Source organism: Ambystoma mexicanum, chromosome 7q (genome assembly GCF_040938575.1).
Source record: "Ambystoma mexicanum isolate Mex_15411 chromosome 7q, UKY_AmexF1_1, whole genome shotgun sequence".
NCBI lineage: Eukaryota > Metazoa > Chordata > Amphibia > Caudata > Ambystomatidae > Ambystoma > Ambystoma mexicanum.
The window spans coordinates 923,894,337-923,918,738 of NC_090941.1; positions in this window are offsets into that span (position 1 = coordinate 923,894,337).

Consider the following 24,402-nt stretch of genomic DNA (forward strand, 5'->3'; position numbering starts at 1 on the left):
AAATCGCGTGTGATAATTCCCGCGTACCCCTGTAATACACGTGCCCTGGCTAATCGCGTGTAAAACTTCACGCGTACCCCTCTAATACACGTACCCTGGCCAATCGCGTGTTAAACTTCCCGCGTACCCCTGTAATACACGTACCCAGCCAAATCGCGTGTAAAACTTCCCGTGTACCCCTGTAATACACCTACCCAGCCAAATCGCGTGTGATAATTCCCGCGTACCCCTGTAATACACGTGCCCTGGCTAATCGCGTGTGAAACTTCACGCGTACCCCTCTAATACACGTACCCTGGCCAATCGCGTGTTAAACTTCCCGCGCACCCCTGAAATACACGTACCCTGGCACCCTGGCTAATCGCGTGTATAACTTCACGCGTACCCCTGATATGCACGTTACCCGCTTTGCGTTCCTTGTTTGGCAGCCCTGTAAACTGGTCCAGGGTTAGCGCAGCCCTTTGCGATGATTTAGCGATTTTGATGGCTTTCCCTTGCGCGAGGGCGTTCTTGGGGGCGTTACTGGCGCTGCTGCAGGGTCGCTGCGATACTCTGCGCCACGGCTGGTTTGGGAGCCTAAAATCCATGAATACGCTGTGCGCAGAAATCGGTTTTAGCGCACGTGCCTGGTGCAGACAATCGCACGCGGACACTCTGCGCCAGCCGCTTGCGACACTTTTCTGCGAAATTCTATGAATTACCCTGATTATCTGCGACATCCCTTCAGAAACCACAAATAGTGATCTACATATACAAGTGTAATGCTTCCAAAAACATGAATGTGGCAAATACTGCCGACGTAGATAAAAAAACAAAGAGAAATTATACCAAATGTTGCTTTGGCTTCCCTATAACAGTTTGCAAAATAGGACAAGTAAATAGCTTGATGTATTCTGTTAGACACAGTGTAAAAGACAAATCCTCTAAAAATACATACAAAATTAAAAGGAATGGAGCCTCCAAGTATGTCAATGATTACAATGCCATGCCATCCTGCTCAATCGTCTCTGTGATAACCTGGGTATCACTGTTCAGGCTCTGACATGGCTGACCTCTTTCCTATTTGACCGACCCTCCCAAGTCCAACTTGGGTCCTTCCGCTATCTATTTCTCTACCTGTGGTGTCCCCAAGGGGTCTAACCTCTCTCCTTGGCTGTTCAACCAATAATTGGCACTCCTTGCCCACCGCATCGCCGCTCTCTGCCCCAACTTTCATTGCTATGCGGCTGACACCCAGCTCATTTTCAGGCTACCCTCGGCCTCCACCTCTCCTTCCCTCATCTCTGACTGCCTGTCTGCTATACAGGAGTGGTGTGATGCCAATGACCTCTGCCTTAATGTCAGTAAGACTGATATTCTCCTCATTGGCACGCCCGCTCCCGCCTTCCCTGTAGCTCTCTGGCTGGCCTCTCTTGGCCCTCTTCCTGCTCCCACCCGTGAGGCTAAAAACGTTACAGTCATTTTCGCCTCCAGACTCTCCTTCTCTCCTCATATCTCTGACGTCTCACTACCAACTGCACCTCCTCAGAGGTATTCTTCCTTTCCTCTCCTTCCCCCAGAAGCTCACTCTCTCCAGAGCTCTGGTTCTCTCTAGGCTGGACTATTTCAACAGCCTCTTTCTAAATCTTCCTGCTTCTAATCTCGGCGCTCTGCAACTTATCCAGAACTAGACTGCGAGACTTGTCCTTGGCCTCAAGCCCAGGGATTATATCTCTTCAGGACTGAAATCTCTGCACTGGCTCCCAGTGGCCGCGGTATTAAGTTCAAAACCCTCTGCATCGTCCACAAGGCCTTCTGCGGCCCCAATATCTTCAACTCTCTCTTCCTAAATATCTTCTTTTTCGAGCTCTTCGCTCATCAGCCTCGAACTTCCTCAGGGTCAGTCACTTCTCCAAGCAAGGAGTTGGTGGCAGGTCTCTTTCTTCCGCTGTGCCGCCCTCCGGAACAGCCTCCCTGCCTCCCTTAAACTTGAGGAGAACATCTCCAGTTCCAGAAACACCTCAAAACCTTTCTCTTTGCTTCTGCCTTTTCTCCTACTCTCCTCTGCTGACCTCCTGGCTTCAACCGCAACATCACTGGCTAACTGGATACCCTCTGATCTCGGTCCCAGGACCCTCTCCACCAGCTTCACACACCTGCTCTGCCCACCTGGCAACCCCCGCATTTGGGGACTGTTTCTGTATCCCTACAGTCCCCCTACCGGCCCTTGACACCTGATGTATGCACTTACCCTTGCACTTGCCACTTGTTGGCTGCTACTTACTTGGTGTTATCATCTTTCCCTTGTACTGCACTGTCCCTGCCCTCTTCCCATGCACTTGCACGATCTGAATGACACCTGGCCTAGTAGGATCGGTGTCCGTCCTCCCTTTGTTCCCCTCCCTTGCCTCGTCGTGCCTTGAAACACTGTGTATAGGCGCGTTACAAATGCCATATCATATCAAAAAATATATCAATGCAATAATTGCCCTCTTGCAGAATGCAAACATAGACATACAATTCCACTGCAGTTGCAAGATATGTCACAGTCTATCTCACCAAATCTGAGAAAACAGAGCTAAAGGACCTCTGGGATTGCATATCACCTGAAAAAAACACTATCACAGAAATTGTACAGCTTTGGTATGAAAATGCTCTCCCATAGAGAATGCAGCTCCTACGAAGCTGCAGACCATTTAACAGGTACGGCCTCATATTGCAAATCTGAGCACATTGTCGGGCTGAACCTTACAGAAAGCAAAGCACTTCAAATATCCCATCTCAATTCTTTTATGACAAACCATCTTGCAACCTCTAATGTATTTAAAATACGCCAACATGTATCTAACTATTTCAAGCATTCCCTTAATTACAGCATACTTCAAACCAACATACTTTCACCCTTACACTCACGGAAATGTAATCAGGTTTTTTTTCTATCTAGTATGGATTGTTTTTCCCAATGACGCAATGATTATGTAATGTCAAAACAACAGCAGTGTACCATACTCTAATGTTGTACCAAACATGCTGCTTAGAATGTACTGTTTATAAGGGTCTAAAAATTAACATGTATATTTAAAACTGTAAACTACTACAGCAATTGAATTATCATGATTAACAAATTGTACTTTTTTTTCTCCAAATACACAAAACCAGAGATTGCAGCTTTGTAATGCTACAACACTAAGTGACCAGATCAATGATGATCAACTACACAGGGCCTCATTACAAGTATGGCGGTAAGGCAACAATGGTGCTGGTAACGCTACCGGCACCGTTTCTAACGTACCGCCATACTACGAGTTCTGCTTGCGGGGGCCCTTGCAGCCACCTATGCTACTAAACATTTTGACTGTGGTATGTGGGCTGCTTATAGGGGATATTAATTAAAATCGATGCTCTACTAACAACCCAAAACCAACAGCATACTAAAGTAAAATAGCTAGTATTGCATTTATTATGTCTGTGGACAGCCATGAAGACTGCGGACATGGCAAACACATCAGGGGCACCTGCCACCTAAACAAATACAGTTTTTGACCCATCTCTTACTCCCCAACCCTCCCCAAGCACTCCTGCACTCCTTGCATTTTGCCTCTGTTTGCCGCTGCGCTGCTCGCAGATCTCCGCAGATCCAAGATGGGTGCATCGAAACAATGTGACGCACCTCACGCCTCACTCCAGCCAATCAGCGAACATGTTGCATGTCTACGGACATGACGCTAGCTGATTAATCAATCAGTGTCCTGTCCGTGGAGCGAACAGGGAAGTGTGTTTGCGGAGTGGACATAAATATCACACATTTTTTTGCCTTCTGTTTTGGTCATAAAAAAAAAACTACTAGACAGATTTGGTGGAATCCGTCCAGTGGTTTGGGCTGTTGGCGTGAGCAAAGTTTTTTCCCTTTATTTCTATGGGAAAAAAAATAAATTTTGGGACCCCCCTATATCTTTGCTCCCCCGGACCAAACCTCACCAAACTTTGCATAAACATTCAAAGTGGGCCATATACTTGCAAAGTTTGGTGAGGATTCGTCCAGGGGGAGCGAAGTTATAAGCCACCCAAAAAGTGTTCTTCCTATGGGATTAGCAACTTAACCATAACTACATGGCCGCTATCGCAGGCCATGTAATATACACTCTTATTGCCTTTACTGTGGTTCACAATGCCTGCTACCAATTAATGCTTTGTTATAGGGTTAAAGGCTAACCTTTACAATGTAAAAAAGTTTTGCTTATTGCCACTGTAAACTTGATGAAAAACAGCTTTCATAGCAAAAATAAACCTACAAAGCACTGAATCCAACTACTTCAGTGCAAATAGCTTTATTGTATTAAAACAAATCATTATCAACATGTTGACCAGCATGGACTTTAAAAAATTGAAATTAAAACTCAAACACTCATCTGTCTGCACCACACGTTCCACCCCTTTGCAGGGACTTCCTTAGGTGAAGTGAACAATTTGTGTAGCACAAACCTTCATCTATTTTACTATTTTTTGAGAATTCATGTGATCAAAGTCATGTGACTTGTTCTGGAGGTAATCCTCTAACTAGCTGAAATGTTCGTATAATTATACTAATCCAAATGGATAAACATATACAAAGAGATCGTAACTCTGTCTGTTCTAACAGACCATTACCAATTGCGGCTCCCATTTGAGTAAACATAATTGTACTATGTAGTACTGGTATATTGGTTCGCTCGACCTGTAAGCAACATATTTTATTAAATCACTACAGTGTATATTGTAAATTACAGTGTAAATTTGGTGTACATTCTTCCAGTAGTTGTTTTTAAAACGACCAGAGTCCGACGTGAGGACGTGAGGTCTGAAGATTTCAAGCACACCCACTGAATGGATGGTCCAAAGCGTGAAGTGCATAATTTTGGAAATGCCTGCCATGTTGGATTTGTGGGCAGGTGCCGTATCCAAGAACAACGCGGTGGGTTAAAAGTCTGTAAAACACATCATTTGTCATTTGATATGATATGTTTATTTATATAGCGCCTATACACAATGTGTTTCAAAGCGCTTCAAGGCAAGGGAGGGAACAAGGGAAAATACAACCACATTCTTACAGGCCATGAACAGTAAGGATGTCAAGTTAACTATCATATTTGGCCTGACGACATTTCAGATAGTGCAAGAGCTAAGACATAGATAAGGAAGGGAGGGGGAGAGTGGGAAGGAAATGGAAACAGACAGGCGACTACCATACTAGGTCTGACGAAATTTCTGGTAGAGCCAGAGAAAAACAAAAGGTGAGGGAGAGGGGTGCAGAAAGGGATGGGAGGAACAAAACAAGCGACTATCATACTAGGCCTGACGACATTTCAGATCGTGGTGGAGGGGTGGTGGGGAGGAAAAAAACAGTAATGGGAGGGTGGAAGAAACAGATGAGGTTGCTATCATATTAGGTCCAGGGACAATTCTGATAGAGTAAGTGCCTAGAAGAAAGTAAGGGGAGGAGATAGGAAAAGGGAGAAGGGAAATGAGGAGAGATCAGAGAGTAAGCAGTCAAAAAGAGTGGAGAAGCAAGAGTGGAGAGTGAATACAATTGCAGAAGTCAGTAGTAAAACATAATGTTGCAAGTCAGGATACAAGATGAAGATGGGAATAGCATGATTCAGGGCCACCATGAGTACAAGATACAAAGGAAGTCAAGCATGAGAGTTGAGAAAGAGTGACGCACCGTGAATGAATGAAGTCCATAAAAGTCAAATCCAGCATTGGCCACAAAACGGTGATGGTGAAGGAAGGCACCAGGTGGATGGGGCTTGCTAAGTTGTGCAAAAGAGCAGCAGGCAGGAAGGCACCAGGTGGGCAGGGCTTATGCCAGGTGACCTATATCCACTTGCACCTGCTCCCCATCTGCAAAGGAAAAGAAGCTGGAGGGCTCCTTAAGTAGGGAAACAGAGCGGCAAGCAGGAAGGCACCAGGTGGGCGTGGCTTGCTAAGTGGTGAAAAAGAGCAGGAAGCAGGAAGGCACCAGGTGGGCGGGGCTTGCTAAGCAGTGAAAAAGAGCGGCAGGCAGGATTGAAGGCACCAGGTGGGTGGGGCTTGCTAAGTGGTGAAAACGAGGAGGAAGCAGGAAGGCACCACGTGGGCGGGGCTTGGTAAGTGGTGAAAAAGAGCAGCAAGCAGGAATGCACCAGGTGGGCGGGGCTTGCTAAGTGGTGAAAAAGAGCAGCCAGCAGGAAGGCACCAGTTGGGCGTGGCTTGCTAAGTGGTGAAAAAGAGCGGCAGGCACGAAGGCACCAGATGGGCGGGGCTTAGGCCAGGTGACCTAGATCCACTTGCACCTGCTCCCCATCTGCCACGGAAAAGAAGCTGGAAGGCTCCTTAAGTAGGGAAACAGAGCAGCAAGCAGGAAGGCACCAGGTGGGCGTGGCTTGCTAAGTGGTGAAAAAGACCGGGAAGCAGGAAGGCTCCAGGTGGGTGGGGCTAGCTAAGTGGTGAAAAGAGGGGCTGGGAAGGGTGAGGGAGTGGAAAAAAGATGATACAACAGATGATACAAGGCTGTTTTTATAGGTTGAAAAAGCCCAGGTAGGTACCGTAGCTGTTCGCAGACAAAACATTAGTTTGCAGACTGCGCCATGAATGGGTGGCTTGGAAAATACATTTGCGGTTATTTGATGGCTGGAAATGGGCATAGAAATGGTAGGAAAGTGGAATGAAGATGATGTGGAGCTGTTTTTATAGGTGAAAAAAGTTTACAGAAATGCCATGGAGTACACGTCTATTTCGGTGTCCGCAGACATCTCTTCAATTGCAGGGAGGTCAGGATAAAGTTTTAGTAGTTGACGGTGTATGGTACATTCTTGTTATATAGTTAATTGTGTTGTGGTCAGTGGACAGATTCTGGGGCATGGCCGCAGGCCACGGCCCCAAGAATATGTCCACTGGGCACAATCACCACCTTAGTAATATGTATATAGTAATTATAGGTAATGTAGTAGGAGTATGGCCTGAATCATCATAGTAGAAATATGTGTACAGTAATTGTAGGTAATGTAGTGTGCAAAGTGTTTGTAATATGGAGGAATATGGGCCCAGGCGGGTGGGGCTAGCTAAGTGGTGAAAAGAGGGGCTGGGAAGAGTGAGGGAGTGGAAAAAAGATGATACAAAAGATGATACAAGGCTGTTTTTATAGGTTGAAAAAGCCCAGGTAGGTGCCGTAGCTGTTCTAGAGCACCCAAATCTCTAGACCTTGGCCACAACCACTGCAGCATAGCACACCCATAGACCCAAACACCAATCAAATATCCACAACCCAATAGTTTGTGCACTGTTTCATTTGTCGAGTTTGTATGTGACGTTTTGGTTAGGCTATGCAGTTAAGATTGTAGAGTTTGTAAAAAGGACTGCGTCATAAGATACCCATGAAAGTAAACATTTTGGATTGTGGTGTATGGTTACATGTTTGCATGAATGGGTGTGTTATGCAGCAGTGTTTGTGAGTCCATTTATATTATACTTACTGGTTGAGTTTTTTGTGGTTGTGTGCAGTTTTTTCACACATTTAATTTTTCGATCTCTGTGATAAAAGAAAAGATCATATGTTAGAGTAGGTAGTTCATTGCATAATAGAAATGTCTGTATTTATTTTACCCTCATATTTAGTAATTTACAAGTACTGTAGTTCAAGCCAGTGTACTGCGCAATTTGCCCAGTTTCTGTGTTTGTTTTCTAAATCATTGGGTCTGTGGGAAAAAAAATCCATGCTGGATTAAAAAAAAACTTCTATGTTGTGGTACAATATATTTATTTCATTGTTTTACTGTTTATTTCTTGGTTCTTGCTAATCTTCTATCTGTTGGGTTGTTGCAGATTTTTGGGGTAATTAGATACCTGTTGGCGTATTCTAATTGTTTATTTCTACTTTTCTACTTTATGCTATTCATCTATCTGTTGGGTTGTTGCAGATTTTTAGGGGCAGTTAGATACCTGTTAGCGTATTCTAACTCTAAATTTTTTGTTTGATGTTAGCGGTATTTAGTTATCTGTTTTCTTGTTGCTGAATTTTGAGACAGTTAGATACCTGTTGGCATATTCTGTGTATTTCGTGTTACATTTTAGTGGTATTTATCTATCTGTTTGCTTGTTGCAGAATCTTGGGGCAGTTAGATACATGTTGGCGTATTCTAATTGTGCCCAGTTTTGAAATGTAAGTTTTGCTTATGTTCATACACAGATTACGTATTAAAATTTGGTTTTAAGAATATTAAGTAAGCATTACCCCTGCTTTAGAGTAATGGTACTATCATTACATTTGAACCATCACAATTCTTTTTTTATATATGTAGTGTAGTGACCTGCATTGTTTGTGGCTCCTGCGTAGTAGATTATACCTATTGTTGTGAAGGTTTTCTTACCAAGTGATACGTGACCATGGGAGAATCCGGTCAGCCAATACAGTTGTTTTTTGTACCATCTGCATTGTAACGTAAAAGCATTACTATCACGTATTTACTATTTGTTTGTATTTGTAAGGTGGAACGATTATCTGAATTGAAGGTAGTACATAATCTGCCATGGTTTGCATTTTGTACATGTTGCTGAAATGGAATGCATTCACAGCTAGGTATGGGTACATACACAAAGCGTTCATTAGGGACTTGTTCCTGTGCCACATAGTTGTAGAGAGTGCATGTATTTTTCCACATGTATGAAGTCTGGAAGATTTCATTTATAGGTATGTTTTTGTTTTCCAGTACTTGTAGTAAGTACACTAGAAATGTGTGTGGATCTTCTTGTGAGTTTATAGTGAATTTGAGCATTCCAGCACAGTAGTCCAATTCTTGTCTTATTCCAGGAACACTGTAAGTGTTGTCAGGATTGTTGGTTGCATTTCTATGAAGGACTAACATTTGTAAACACAATTGGTCTGTACTGTGTAAGTAAATGTTGTCAATGATTGGTGGCAATTGGAATAGAATATGTATTGCTACATTCGCATAGAAATTTACAGCAGTTGTATTTGAACATTTGAATGGACCTGACAGTTCTATGTCGAAGTCATTTGTTCGGAGTGTGTGTTGCTTCTTTGAAGAAGTAGTTGAGTTACTTTGACCAGGAGATTCTTCATTGGTTGTGGTACTTGATGAAGTATTAGTTTCTTTTTTTTTCTTTGGAGGAATTGAAGTGAGATCCTGTATTGTTTCAGTTTGAAGTAGTTTTCTTTTAGAATGTTTTGCTTTTTGCGGAACAGGATAGGTTTTTAGAGGGGGGTGTGGAGTGAACGCAGTCTATTGTATTCTAGAATGCAAGGAATATCAGCATTTACTTTACTTGCATCAAAGTTAATTAGAAATAGCCTGTCAATTATATGTAAGCATGATAGTGCTACATCGTTCATGCCTTCTTTAAAGACTGTGCTACCAATATCTATCAATGCTTTATCTATGGTAAGACCTTGTGATTCGTGAATGGTAACTTTGTGTGCTATAGTTAGTGAAACTTGTTCTCTGCATACATACATGCCTTTGAAAAGAAGGAAGCGGGCTGTTGAGCCTCCTATCCTTTTAACTTCTGATAGTTTGTCAAAGAGAATATGGACAAATAGAATGTTGTCACGTGGGTATGTTTGAAAGCCAACAACTGTACCAGGTTCTCCACAAACTTGTCCTTGCTCCACATCAAGGATACGTTTAAGCATTACTCTACAGTTTAAAGATAATTTTAATATTTTCTCCAAACCAGCTGTGTTGGAGATAGAGTTTTCTAAGGTAGTCAGTCTTTTTGTGGCTTGTTGACACATGGGTAGTGTCATACCATGTACGTCCAGTTTATCTGTGTGTTCAATTATTGGTTGCATTTCTTTTTTCAACATTGTTTCATTGAATTTTGAACAGCTTCCAAGAGTTGGCATCAAGGACATACAATTGACATTTTTGTGTGCTAATTGTTCCATGACATCAGAAGCACATTGGTTATGGCCATAGTGTGCATGGATGTGCCTGGATTTTAATATAGATTGTGCTTCTAGAGAGTACACAAACTCTAATACTTTTTAAAATGGTGGCATATGTAAGGTCTGCAGACTGACACATGTTTTATGTTAAATCTCTTTATTGGAAAGGTTGACATTTCCTATACTGCCAAGAGTTTTGCGGCACAGTTTGTGCCCTACGGTTTTAAAAATAGGTTCACTGATCACTGGTGTCAATTGAAGAAGATCTCCGAAAACAATAATGTGTTTTCCTCCAAAGAGCTCTTTGTAGTCTGTTTTGAGGACCTCTTGTAATCAGAGGTGAATTAAAGCCAATATTAGGTTGAAGACCATGTTCACCTCATCTATTAGTAGCATTTTCATTTGTTTGAAAACTCTGCATAGTTCCATTGCAGCTTCTGTGGACATTTTGTAATAGTCTAATTTGTTTTGGTGTTCTACTGGATGGAGTAGTAATCGGTGTAAAGTGACACCGCCCATGTTGTAGGCAGCTAAACCTGTGGGGACAGTTACAACAGCTGACAGTTTGTTGTTTGTCAAATGTTGGAGGAACTTACTGATGATTTTGATTAAGAATGTTTTCCCTGAACCAGCTTCACCACTCAAAAATAGCAGTATAGGTTTGTAGTCTTGGCGGTTACAGTTTTTATTTTCATGTTGACATCATGTTCAATTTGTTTTGTTATTTCTTGGAAAATGCTAATCTGCTCATTGTTCCGTTGTGATTTCAGTACACCAAAGTCTTCTTTAGCTTTATAATATTGACACATGGAGTTTTCTACTTATTGTGATTTCAGTACAGCCAAGTCTTCTGTAGCTTGTTCATACTTACACATGGAGTGTTCTACTTCTGTCATGGCTAATTCTGTCTCATTTGCTATTAGTGGCTGTCCAAGTAGTTCTTGGCTCCCTGTTACAGAAGGTTGAATACTGTCAGGAGTGTCCACTTCTAGTTGGGCCTGGAGTTCTTCTTCATGTTGCTGTTCATTGTGCAACTTTGTTTGGTACTGTGTAAAGTTTACATCTGTTACAGTTCTTTCATTTGCTTTGAAAGCATCTTCATAGGATTCATATGTATCCAGTAATTCTCCTTCTTTTCTCCATGGGTTAAAAATTTGAAGCAGGGACATGTAATACAGTTCTTTATGTAGAGGAGTTTATAATGACAATTTGATATGATTAATTAAGCTGTGTTCGGTAAATTTCACTAAGCTACCTTTATAATATACAACTCTGTATCTACCTTTCTTTTCATCTCGTTTAATATTATTTCTGTATGTGAAGTTTTGGGCTACGTGGTAGAGACACATGGTTTTCAAAGTGGTAATCCTGTTTGGGTAGTATATTTCTAGGAAATTGTTTTTCAAAATGTCTCGGCTGTTGGGATCATGTTTGGCTATTTTTTCTATGTCCTCATATGATTTCAGAACTCTTTTTCTAGATTTAGCAGGACCAAGATTTAGCCATACTATATTGTCAGATTTTCCAGACAAGGCAGTACCTGTTAACAGTATGCAACTTCATAGGAGCCACATTCTCTATGAGAGATCATTTTATGCCTAAACTGTACAATTTCTGTGTTAGTGTTTTGTCAGATGATATGTCATCCCCGATTTCCTGCAGTTCTGTTTTTTCTGCTTTGGTGAAGTAGGCTGTGACATATCGTGCAACTGCAGTGGAATTGCCTGCAATGTACTGCACATCTATGTTTGCATTCCTTAGAAGGGCAATGATTGCATTGTAATCATTGATGTATTTTGATTCTTCTGTTCTTTGTAGGTATTATGTGTTCTTAGGTGATTTACCTTTGACACGATGTCTGACTGAAGACATGAAGTTGTTTACTTGACCTATTGCTGAAACTGGTCTAGAGAAACCAAAGCCGCATTTGGTGTAGTATTTATTTGTGATGAAAGTATTTCCCATATTTCTGTCTTTGAAATTGTAAAATGTGTGCATGAAGATCACTATGTGTTGTTTGTGAAGGGATTTAATAAGTGACATCTTTTTGGATGAACTGCAAAACAGTGGCATCACTGTCTTGACCAAATTTAGGAGCATCTTTAATCCATAATAACATGTGGATGTGTGGTGCTCCTCTTGCTTTGTATTCTTTTCTCCAAAAGAAGCTTGAACTTCTCGGAGGGGAGGAACAGTCTTATTACAAATAAAATGTAGCATAGCAATGAAGCGATGATGGAAATGTCTTGATACATTTACAGTTGTCTAGAGAGCAGAGTTCTCCTGGTGTTTTTATATCTATGTTTGCTTTGTTTTTGTTTGCTATACATAGGAAATTGTGTACATCTTCCCATGCATATTCTGCACAACTTAATGTAACAAACCAAGTGGGTGGGCCAAGTTTTCTTATCATACAGCGTACATCTCAGTGACGTCGGAAACAGTATTCTTTTGTACCTCTCATGTTTGCTGAAAGATTTGTAATACTTGACTGTAAAACCTCATCTTTTTCTTTCATATTTTGTAATGATTGCGTAGCTGACATATTTTGAAAATGGGTACCTGATTTTAATGTGTGTGCAACTCCGTAGCATAGAGTTGCTAGTTCACTTTCAAAGAGAAGGTGGAATTTGTATTCCACGTTTTGTCTAAATCTGGGGTTGTCAGAATACATCCGTAAAGAGCGATATTCTCATACTGTTATCTGTGTGGGTCTATCATCGTATCTTCCTCCTTTTCCAATAGGAAAGATTAGAGGAGTAGAGGAAAGGCCTGTGCTTCTATACTTTTTCCCATATGCTGATTGGAGATCCTTTGGCTTGTCGCATTTGGTATGTTTCCAGTGCATCATTGATAGTGTCTTTAGTGTGTAAAGGATACATTGTATAATGGTCTAAAATATTGGATTCTGTAGCAGGATTTAGAAGTTCAAATTGACTAGTTTCTGGTGACTCTTGAATTATTTCAATGGTTTCTCTCAGGTTTCTCTCAGGTTTTCTTCAATATTAATTTCTTTGTAGTATTCATTGTTGTTTTTTAGATATTGCAGGGCTTGTCTTACTTTATGTAATTCCACGAGTTGTTGCCAAATTTCTTTGTCTTTTGTAGGTACTAAGATAATTAAAGATTGATCTATTGTCCATTGCACTTCTAGAATGTGTACATTTTCTTTGAGATCTAATGGTAAATAAACTACTTTGCCTTAAATGCCTTTCCCTAATTCAGAGGGAGGTAATTTTGCTGTTTTTGGTTGAAGGTGTATTATTGATTGAAATGGGTGCACTGTTTGAATTATGATGCTCTCATATACATTTAGTTGTTGCAGGGGTTTTTGTAGTGGGAATAATTACAAGTTATTTGTGATAGCACGTGAAGGTGTTTGGTTATTGTCAGGTTTTGCAGTGCATCAATTGCAAAGTATTAAGGGGTCAGTAATTTCGTATTTGTTTTCTGCTATAAAGTAGAAAGTTAATTACAACCATTTGGAATCTTCATTGTCTTCTATTTTGTATGTTATGCCTACCGTTTATGTGCTACTTTTATAAAAAGTCCTGCGGCAACACACACACATGGTTTGGTACTTCAGCGGAGGTACCTTTTAAACTTTAGTATTTCTTTTTTGTATGTATTCAGTAGAAGGTTGCTATTTCTACAGTAGTTGTAAGTTTGTTGTAAAGCTATTGCATTTTGTAAGTGCCTTTCACTTCCGAAATATTTTCTCTGGATATGCTCTATTTCTTCGAGCAGTTGTTTGTCTGTACTATGTAGAAGATTGTTACTTAAATTGGCTAGTGCTAAAGCAGGACTTTTAGCATAGTAGAGTGTTTAGACCATATTTCTTATAGTTGAATGATGTGTTGATATCATTTTGATATGATGGAAGGTGCTTTTGCAAATAGGTCCTGAAATGCAGGCTAATGAATGTCCTTGTAGTCCTGTGTATTTGCACACTGGACAGGCATCCATATTTTGTAGTAGTTTCATTTTGAATTTGTCTTTGCTTTTTACCTACTGATTGAGGAACTGGTGTAAAGATTTGAAACATGTTTTGGCAATGTGACACATTGATGTGCATGGCCATTTGTAGACTGGACGTTTTGGTTCATTAGAATGGAGAAGTGATACTGACTTTTCTGGGGATATTTTTGTGAGCAGAGTTTCTTGTTCCATAATGGTGTTATTAAGTTTTTCTTACCCTCGTCCACTGCTATGGATGGCAATTGGGTTTGTTTGGTTTTGTTTATATGATTCTTTATTAAAATATGGTTCTGTGTTCGTGGTGTGACTCCATTCACTTCCACAGAAGTTTAAGAAGCAATTTTTGTTGATATTCCGTTTATTGAGAAGTCTTTTTTGTAGTTTAGTAGTTAGTTTTGTTAGTGGTTCATTCTGTGTAAACTAAAATAAATAACTTCCTTTGAGAAGGATTGCACTGTCTATGACACCTTCTAGGATTAATTGTATACGGTAGGTGTTAAGGGTGGTGCATGATTTCTCTCCTGTTTTTATAAGTTTCTAAAGGAAAATGTTTTGTAAAATATTTTTTTTTGTATGGTTACTTGCCACTAAATCAAGATTTATAGGTGCAGCATTAGCAGTATTGGTAGCTGAAGTCTTGTTATGTTATGTTATGTTATTTTGCATTTATATAGCATCTTATGTATCATTGGTATGATCTCAAAGCACTGGTAGGTTGAACGCCCTCGGGAACCGTAGTTCAAGTCAGTTGAGAGAGAGAAAGAGAGAGTGGTAAGGTGCGTGGGTGCATGGGTTATGTGTGCAGCTGGTGAGGCACTTGCATGATAGCTGCTTCTTAGTGGTAGTTGAGGTGTTTGGGAGGTCAGGAAATGTGTTCATTCTGTAAGATTGACACCCAGACTGATTTCTTGCTGTGTTAGGCCTGAGGAGACGCTTAGGCTAGCGTTGTGTGTTCAGCTAGCAGTGTTTAATTAGAATGTTGAGGAGTAGGAGGCAGGTGTTAGTATGAGAACAGCTATACCGAATGTGTCATAGTATCTCTGTGTTCTAATTGAGTGGTGCTGTATAGGAGAGAGTAAGTGTGGTAGTGTGATATGGTGGTTTTCAGTAAGGCGTTCCATACACTGTGTCCGTTCCATCCACACCATCTCTTCCTTCCATTCCGTGTACTCCTTGCGTTGTATGTAATCCATCCGCTCTATCTACTCCATCCATTCCATCCATTCCATCCACTCCATCTGGTCCATCCACTCCATCTGTTCCATCCACTCCTTCCACTCCATCCACTCCATCCACTCCATCCACTCCATTTGCTCCATCTGATCCATCCACTCCATCCGCTCCATCCGCTCCATTCACTCCATCCGATCCATCCGCTCCATCCGAAACATCCACTCCATGCTTTCCATCCACTTCACTTAATCACTTTCTGTTTCGTTTTACATTTTGATAGAGGAGGCAAAGTTTCTGTACTGGAAGCTTGTTTTGTTTCGCTTAATGACTGTATTAGCCGTTTTGTTTGAACTTTTTGTACAAAATCTGCTAGAGATAGATGCTTATTTTGGACACTTTTATTTTGATTTGCTCTACTTCTGCGTTGCTTTCTACAGAGTAACTTTTTGGTAGGCATTATTTGGGGTCTGTTGGAGAAAAAAAGAAAGTGTGGGTTGGGCTGTTGTGCAACGTATGCGTGCTTTGTGCATGAGTGTCTGAGTATGATGGTAAGGATGATTGTGGAGGTGTGTGATTGTGCAATGGACAGCTACATCAAGTTGGGAAGGCTATTCTTCTATTTGTGTGTTACTATATTGGGCTTCAGATGACAATATAAAGTATGCAGCTGGCAAGCACTAATGCTACATCTAATGGTAAAGGATTAATACACTTGTTCTACAATTCTAAAATGTTAGTGTGCTTGAGTAACAGTTAGAATATTATGTTAGTATTGTACTTACTTTTGTTTATGGAAAGAGTAGGTTTCTTCTAAGTTCTTGTTCGTACTTCAGACGCTGCTGCTTTTCAGGAGAGTGGTCTTCACTGCAATTGTAAAAGAAAGAACTTAGTGAATATGTGTGTTTATAGCACTTTTGTTAATAGATATTGTTTTTTTTGTTTTTGTAGTAGTAGTGTTTTCTTATAACTGAGCATAGTATGCACATGCACTTTCCTTTGCCTATGTGCATCCTGTATATTTTATTTAGAATCTGTTAGTTGAATATGTTTTACAAATGAGTATAATAGTAAATGTATAGAGCACACTTGTTTTTTTAATGTTATGTTATTGGATGTTAAGAGATAGAAGAAATAATCATATGCATTCTTTGCTATTTTTGCAGGCAAAATGGCAGAGATTGTACAGAAAAGCATGCAATGTATGCATTTGTGAAGGAGTAGGAAATAAAACAGAAGGATTTCATGTAGAGGCTGTGGTGTATTTTTGAGTTGGGAGCATTTCTAATGATATTGTATGTGTGTGTGCTTGAATGAAGATGCATGTACTCATCTTGGCTGCGTGTAATTTTATAACACACTGGACAGCCTTTTTCATAATGATACTGCTATTCTCCCATCATTTAATATGAAATAAACATATTTTAGATAGCTGTGTGTGTAAACAAAAATTTGGAGAGCAGAAAGGTTTGCAATTGACACTTCATCATAGCAGATGGGAGAAATGACAGTAAATTCATTTGACAGTTTATACAGGGTAAGTGGCAGTTACTCTGTTTATATTTTTATTTATTTTATTTTATATTTTTAAAGCACTCACACAGCCCGCGGGCATCGAGGCACTGTTACAGGAATTGTTTGTTTTTTAGTTGCGTATTTATAATGCGCTTGAACACCCAGAGGTTTCTAAGCACGGACCCGAGAATCGAACTTGTGCTGCTTTGTGTCATCTTGCTTCCAAGGCATGCACGTTGCCGCTGAGCTATCCTCCCGGGACGTATTGTATTCCCAGAAGAGCTGTACATGTACTGTGTAGAAAATATACATGGTTACTATACATAAGGCAAACGATAACCCCCACTAGAAACCTAACTCCACGATCAGGGGCAGACCAAAAAATGTTCATACAAACAGGAGAAAAGGTACAATACAACCTAATCTGATAAATAGCTCATCTGTCAAAGATGTGGTGTAAAGAAAAAGCCTATAACCATTGGTCCTGAAATAATGGACTTGATACACAACATACTTTCGTAAATTTGATCATTTTAATTATCTTCATCAAAATCCATAAAACACTACTAAAATTATTTTTATAAAACAGAATAACCCAAGATTTTACCCACATGGAGGGTATAACATCAACCTATTGGGATAAATTACACCAACATTTCACAACATATAATGATTCAACAGACACAGAACAATTACAACACACTATGCATTTGAACAAAGTTTCAATTCACAAAGAAACATATCCCGACATGTTTCAGTTCTTTTACAGCTTCTTAATGCTTGAACTTTCTTAATGGGAAATGTTACAACACAGTTTTCACCACCATGCTATCCAGGGTCAGGATGAGGCGATCCAACACAACGGGCCACCTCAAATTGAGATTTATGTAGCGCTAAAGTCCAAATCCAAACAATAGCAGAAAACTTCTTGAGTCAAGTTTGTATTTCTTAAATGGGCTCACAAAGTAGCCTAGAAGGTTCAAAGAGCTCAACCACGCTATAGCCACTGGTTCAATTCACCCTTCGGTCGTCCGCCGCAACTTAGTAGCACTTGATCACAGAAGATGTAGTACGATCTTAAAACGTTACTGAGCATTCAAGGAGTGGAAATCTCCTGACGCCGGTTCGTCCGGGGTCCACCACTGTAAGCCTATTCATACCTGTAGTCTGTGTTCATGCATGTGGATGTGCAAGAATCTGCAAGTAGACATTTTGACGAGTTTTATAGTAGTTGTTGCTGTAGGTCCTTTGCAGTCACAGCCCAATTGTACTGAGAGTGATCAATAGTACATCTAAAGTGTTGATCTGTGATGATAGAGTTAGATGTGATGGTGGATGATTGTGTGATTGCTTAACAGTAGCCAATGAGGAAATGGTACAGATAGTGAATTGGAAAGGGTAGAAGGGCTGCCCCAGTGTTACGTGCTCTGCGGTCACCGCAGCTGACCGCGGACAGGGCATGCCACTTCTGGGGTTTCTCAGCAAATCCAGCATGGAAAGGGGACTGTAGGGATCAGCCAATCAGATGTTGAGCTTGTGGTTTGTGTTGAAAGAGGCTGTGTGTCGTGAAGATGGAAGAGGTGGAGAAAGTCAGGGTGTTGGTGGTTTGAGATATGTTTGTGCATGGTTTGGAGCAGTATGCTAAATGAAGGAATGTGGAAAACAATTTTGATGTTAAAGGAGTGGAGGTGGTGTGGAGCACTGTGTCTGGTTTCAATGTGGAGGGAATTGTACAAGTTTGTGGAGATATGGGCAGGGTGAATAGTCCACATGTAGTTGTTTTGCACTGTGGTGCTTTGCATTTGGGTTATGTCAGTGCCCCTACTTTGTTGGCAGATTTGGAACACTTGGATCATGGAGTAATGAAAATACGTTCATATGCCAAGGTTATTTTTTCTGGTTTAGTATCTAGGCCAATATGGGACAATAGTTTTGTTTTGTGTCCTCCGCAAAATATTGCTTTGCTAGGTGTGCAATCAACCTAGGCAAGTGTGCTTTCATGCTTTGAGCTGGCATGTTCTTTTGTAATAATGAGAACATTAATTCTGGTAATGTTGTTTATTTTAAAGAAGATGGCAGTTCTTTGGGCCTCATTACGACCCAGGCGGTAAATTACCGCCTGGGCCGTGACTTTACCACCATGGCGTAAACTACGTTTACGCCATGGTGGTTGGCGGACTTACCGCCCCATTCCGACCTTGGCGGGGCGGTAAGTCCCCAATCCCCATTTACCCTTCCCCATTCCCATTTTTGCCCCATAGGGCATAATGGGAGTGGGGAAGGCGTTAATTACGCCACCGTAAATTACGGTGGCGTAATTAACTCCATGGTCCCTTAGCGCCATGGATTTTAACACCCGCTAAAATCGGGTGTTAAAACCTCCATGGCGCTAGGGGAACTCGTAATTGGCGGTAAGGGGTCGGCGCAGCTAACGCTGGCGTTAACCCCTTACCGCCAGGGTCGTAATGAGGCACTTTATCTTTTATAGGAAATACCATGCTGTTTTCGAACATAAGGGTTGCTTTGGAGACGCTAATGTGAAGATTTTTGGAGGAAAATAAGAAAAAAACAAAATACAAAATAAAATGTGTTTCTGAAGAATCTGCAAAAAAACAAAGAAAGGCTCTTTTTAGAGCCAATCTCAAAGAGGAAATGGGGCAAACTATTTAAATTTTCATTCCCCATGTTCATATTTTTTGATTTGTCCGCGGTCACCGCGGTTGTCTGCAGACAACGCATATTACAGACAGGGATTTTGGGGTTGAGAGGCATGCAAATGAGACTGAGCAGAGCAAGGGATTGGTTAATAAGGTTTACTGGGTGTGTTATGAAAGGAGAGAGTTTCTCAGTAGGTCTATTTCCTGAGAGAAGAGCAGATAGCTATGGCTATGTGTTTCAGAAAGCATTTTGTTTGGATTTTGGGAGATTTGTGGAAAACTTGGTTGGAGGTGCATGCAGATCACTTTGGAGTGGCTGTACATCTTGGATTATCTCATGTGGAAGTGCACTGGCATGAAGTGTGTCAAATGAAGTGGCTGGATTTGGCATCTCTCTGTGCTACTTTTGTGACACAGCGTCATCCAGACATTATTATTATTCATTGTGGAGGGAACAGTTTAGGATGTGTCTGGAATCTCTTTGCAATTTGCAATGAAAGAAGGACTTGGGAAAGTCATGGACATGTATCCAAACTCCAGAGTCATTTGTTCCCGTATTGCACAAAGAAAAGTGTAGCTGCATTCTTTTTCATTTGGTTCACAAATAGAGAAAGCAAGGTGCAATTTTAACAAGGATGTCTGTGCCTTTTTGAGAAATGTTGGTATGTCCTCTTTTCAGAATGAAAACATTCTGTTTTGTAGTACACACATTTTTCCCAGAGATGGAGTACATCTTACTTATGCCGGTAATCAGATTTGTTTTTGCGAAATATACAAATTGCATTGCAACCTTTTTTTGAAATTACAGCAATCCTGTCATGATCTCTGCTTCCAAAAGGTCAGGGTTTTCCCAACTCCCTTGGAAGCAGATCCATAACCCAGGTTCCGAGTGCCAACCAGTCCCAATTGGGACCTTTTGGACCCAGTCCTGGCGCCAGTGGCACCAGGCTCATAAATATGCCCAGTCCCAGCGCTGGAAGCGCCGGGCTCATAATGCTTGGGTGGACTTACCTGCAGCAGACCATGCTGCTTACTTGCCTGCCAGTTGAGCCTCTGATCCCCTTCTGTTTGGAACTACTTTTCCTGTTGGGTGGGGCTGGAGCCACTCCCTAGATTCAGAACACTGGAACTCTTCTGGAAAGCAGGAACTCTTTTCTTACCTAGGCGTGGCTGTGGAAGGAGACACCGAAGCACTACAGGAGGCTATTTAAACCACACCCGGTGGATGAATCTTGCTTTGCGTTATTCTGCAACCTCTGCAGCAGAACGTTCATCGTGTCTTCTGCATCCGGTCCTGGGCCTAAGGAAAAAGGCTTACCATCCTGAATCCAGTCTTCAGCAACACCTATAAAGACAAGAAAAGCCCAATCCTCTAGACAACTCTGTTGGGCATTATTCTTTGCCGAGTTTGACTTCATAATTACCTATCGACCTGGTACAAAGAACGGTAAAGCTGATGCCCTTTCTCGGATGGGAGTGGAAGAACACTTGATCAACCCTAAACCTGTACCAATCATTCCCGAACAAAGAATTCTGGGTGTAATCGCCACCGAATCCATAGAGGAAGTTAAGGATAAAGCCAGGCAACTTGTAACTCCAGCAGACATACAGAATTGGCATCTGCAGGGAAAGGACTTTGCAGTAAAGGACAACTTATTGTATTTCCAAGAACGATTATACCTACCCAGCACAGATTTACAGAAAAAAGTAATCTCTTGTTATCACGACTCTTTAATGGAAGGTCATCCCGGTATGGCCAAGACCTCAGAAAAGATCAAGCGCTACTTCTGGTGGCCGTCTTGGAAGAAAGATATCAGAGACTTTATAATGTCCTGTGGAGTATGCGCCCAAAACAAGAGTCAAAAGGAAAGACCAGCAGGCCTCTTACGCCCTATTGACATCCCACCTCGCCCTTGGAATACGCTTTCTATGGACTTCATCACCGATCTACCTCCATGCTCCGGATACAATACGATTCTAGTAATCGTGGACTTATTCTCCAAGATGGCGCATTTCATTCTGCTCAAAGGCTTGCCAACAGCAGCAACTCTGGCCCGAGAATTTCTCGAAAACATCGTCCGACTGCACGGTTTTCCTTCGGTTCTAATTTCGGATCGAGGTAGTCAATTTATTTCTCATTTCTGGCGAAGTTGCTGTCGGTCGGCTCAAATTGATGTGAGACTATCGACCAGTCACCACCCTCAGAACGACGGACAAACCGAGAGGACCAATCAAACTCTGGAACAGTATTTACGCTGCATGCTGCAAAAAACTGAAAACACTTGGAAAGATATCCTTTGGATAGCCGAATATGCCTACAATAACTCTGTCCATTCGGGAACTGGGAAAACCCCGTTTTTTCTTTTGTACGGCAGTCACCCTCGAACCTCGGAGTTGGATCCCCTCCAAGATCTTGAAACACCAGCAGTAGACTACCTGCATTCTACAATCACCCAAGCCTTTAAGGAAGCTGTTTCTCACCTTCAAAGGGCTAAAGAACAATACAAGAAAGGAGCAGATCAACATCGGAAGGAAGCCCCTCACTATCAAGTAGGGGATCAAGTCTGGTTATCCACCAAATATCTATCTCTAAAAGGGCCACGCACATTCAACCCAAGATACCTTGGTCCCTATTCCATCACTACCATAGTAAACCCAGTAGCGGTCAAGTTGTACTTGCCCCGCACATGAAGATACATCCGGTCTTCCACGTCTCTCTATTAAAACCTGTGCAACCTCAAACCCGACTAACCAAATCTCCAAAACCTATCCTAGTTGATGGAGAACTCGAGTTTGAAGTCAAAAGCATTCTGGACTCCAAGATCTCCAAATCTAAACTATTCTACCTAATTGACTGGAAAGGCTACGGCCCCCAAGAGAGATCCTGGGAACCTGCTGAATATGTCCACGCTCCTCGCCTAATCAAAAGATTTCACCGAACATTTCCTGACAAGCCAAAACCCCCGGAGAAGCCCGGTTTGGGAGGGGCCTTGAGGGGGGGTACTGTCATGATCTCTGCTTCCAAAAGGTCAGGGTTTTCCCAACTCCCTTGGAAGCAGATCCATAACCCAGGTTCCGAGTGCCTTTTGGACCCAGTCCTGGCGCCAGTGGCACCAGGCTCATAAATATGCCCAGTCCCAGCGCTGGAAGCGCCAGGCTCATAATGCTTGGGTGGACTTACCTGCAGCAGACCATGCTGCTTACTTGCCTGCCAGTTGAGCCTCTGATCCCCTTCTGTTTGGAACTACTTTTCCTGTTGGGTGGGGCTGGAGCCACTCCCTAGATTCAGAACACTGGAACTCTTCTGGAAAGCAGGAACTCTTTTCTTACCTAGGCGTGGCTGTGGAAGGAGACACCGAAGCACTACAGGAGGCTATTTAAACCACACCCGGTGGATGAATCTTGCTTTGCGTTATTCTGCAACCTCTGCAGCAGAACGCTCATCGTGTCTTCTGCATCCGGTCCTGGACCTAAGGAAAAAGGCTTACCATCCTGAATCCAGTCTTCAGCAACACCTATAAAGACAAGAAAGAACAGGTTAGCATTCCGGCATCTTAAAGGCAAAGGGTTACCATCCTGAATCCAGTCTTCAGCAACACCTATAAAGACAAGGAAGAACAGGTTAGCATTCCGGCATCTGAAAGGCAAAGGCTTACCTACTCTTTGTGCGCTCCGGAGGTCTTCACACTGCATTCCGGCATCTGAAAGACAAAAGCTTACCAACTCTTCGCACGCTCCGGAGGCCTTCGGCGCTGCATCCCGCATCTGAAAGACAAAACAAGGTGCGTTTAAGACATTGGGGAACTTTAATACTCACGTGCCATTACTCCTTTCCACATCTAATCCAGTGGGTATTCCGGCACCCTGCAGACGCTCCGAACTCGTACCTGCAAAATAAAAAGACAGTTAGAGCGCATCGTGAAGCAGGCAACAAGCGCTTACTTACGTGCTTCAAGGCGCTTCTATTCATCACACGGGCTCCATCTTCAACTCACTTCAGCCCGTCATCCGCCATCGCCGGAACCCTGCAAAACAAGAGACATCATTACTAAAGACTTTACAGACATTTGAATGACTCAAAACTTACCGTTCATGCAGTAAACGACGGACAGCAGTCCTCTGAAGTCAAGAGGCCTGCGCTACCTATCCAGTGAAGAAACTGGTTACAGCACCCTGCCCCGAGGCAGATGGAGAGCTCGGCATTCACTTACCTAAGGTGAGAGCGTTAACCTTTGGGGGTCTACAGGAGAGGAGAAGAGGAAAGAGATAGGGACACCCCAATAACCCCAGTTCATTAACCCCTTATTTTTTATCTGCAGACATCTTACTCTACACGTCAGGCATACAGTGCACAGAGGTCCAGCCCAAAGAGCCAACCGGGTGCTACACATCACCTTTGAAGATACGGTAGTCGCCCAGTCAAGACCGGTGCCTCTGCGAGAATCAGGTGAGCGTTACAAATCCATTATGCAGTAGGTGTTGACCATTTAAAGTTTTTGAAACCCAAAAAAACAGGGGGTGTTTGTTGTTTTATATTTTTTGCTTTTTTTTACACACAACACACAAGGAAAGGAGGGGAAAGGAGGGGAAGGAAGGGACACCAACCACGGGGATAAGAAAGGACAGGTGGATAGAGGAAGATGTAGGGTGGGCCTTATTGAGGTAGGTCGCAGACCTTCTCATGCTCCTTGACTGCAGTCTCGAAAGCACTCCGAAGGTTCTCCCCCCTGCAGAGTATTGCATCACAGTAAATGCACAATATTGTGACCTTCGAAAGGTATGGGTGAAAAGCATCATGGATGGCATGCGAGGCAGCTGGAGGGAAGTGCTGTCCTACAGGAGTGTCTTTTGTGGTGACAGGAGCGGAAACGGAGGATGCTGAATAGGACTCAACCTACTACATTTATCGCAAGGTACAACCTTACGAATAGCCCCATCGTGGAACAACTTTAGGTGTCGCTTCATTGATGTAGTACCATAGCTATACGAACCAGGCTTGCCACGACTCAGCACCATGTGGCACTGAGTGCAGATCACCTTGCTCGCATCAGCTTTTGCCTTTCCATAAACGGTGGTAAATAACTGCCACACCCAAGACTCACGATGAGTGCTAGTAGTAGGCACTTCTACTACTACATCCTCTTCATCCTCTTTATCACTCTCCTCTGCATCCTCACACCT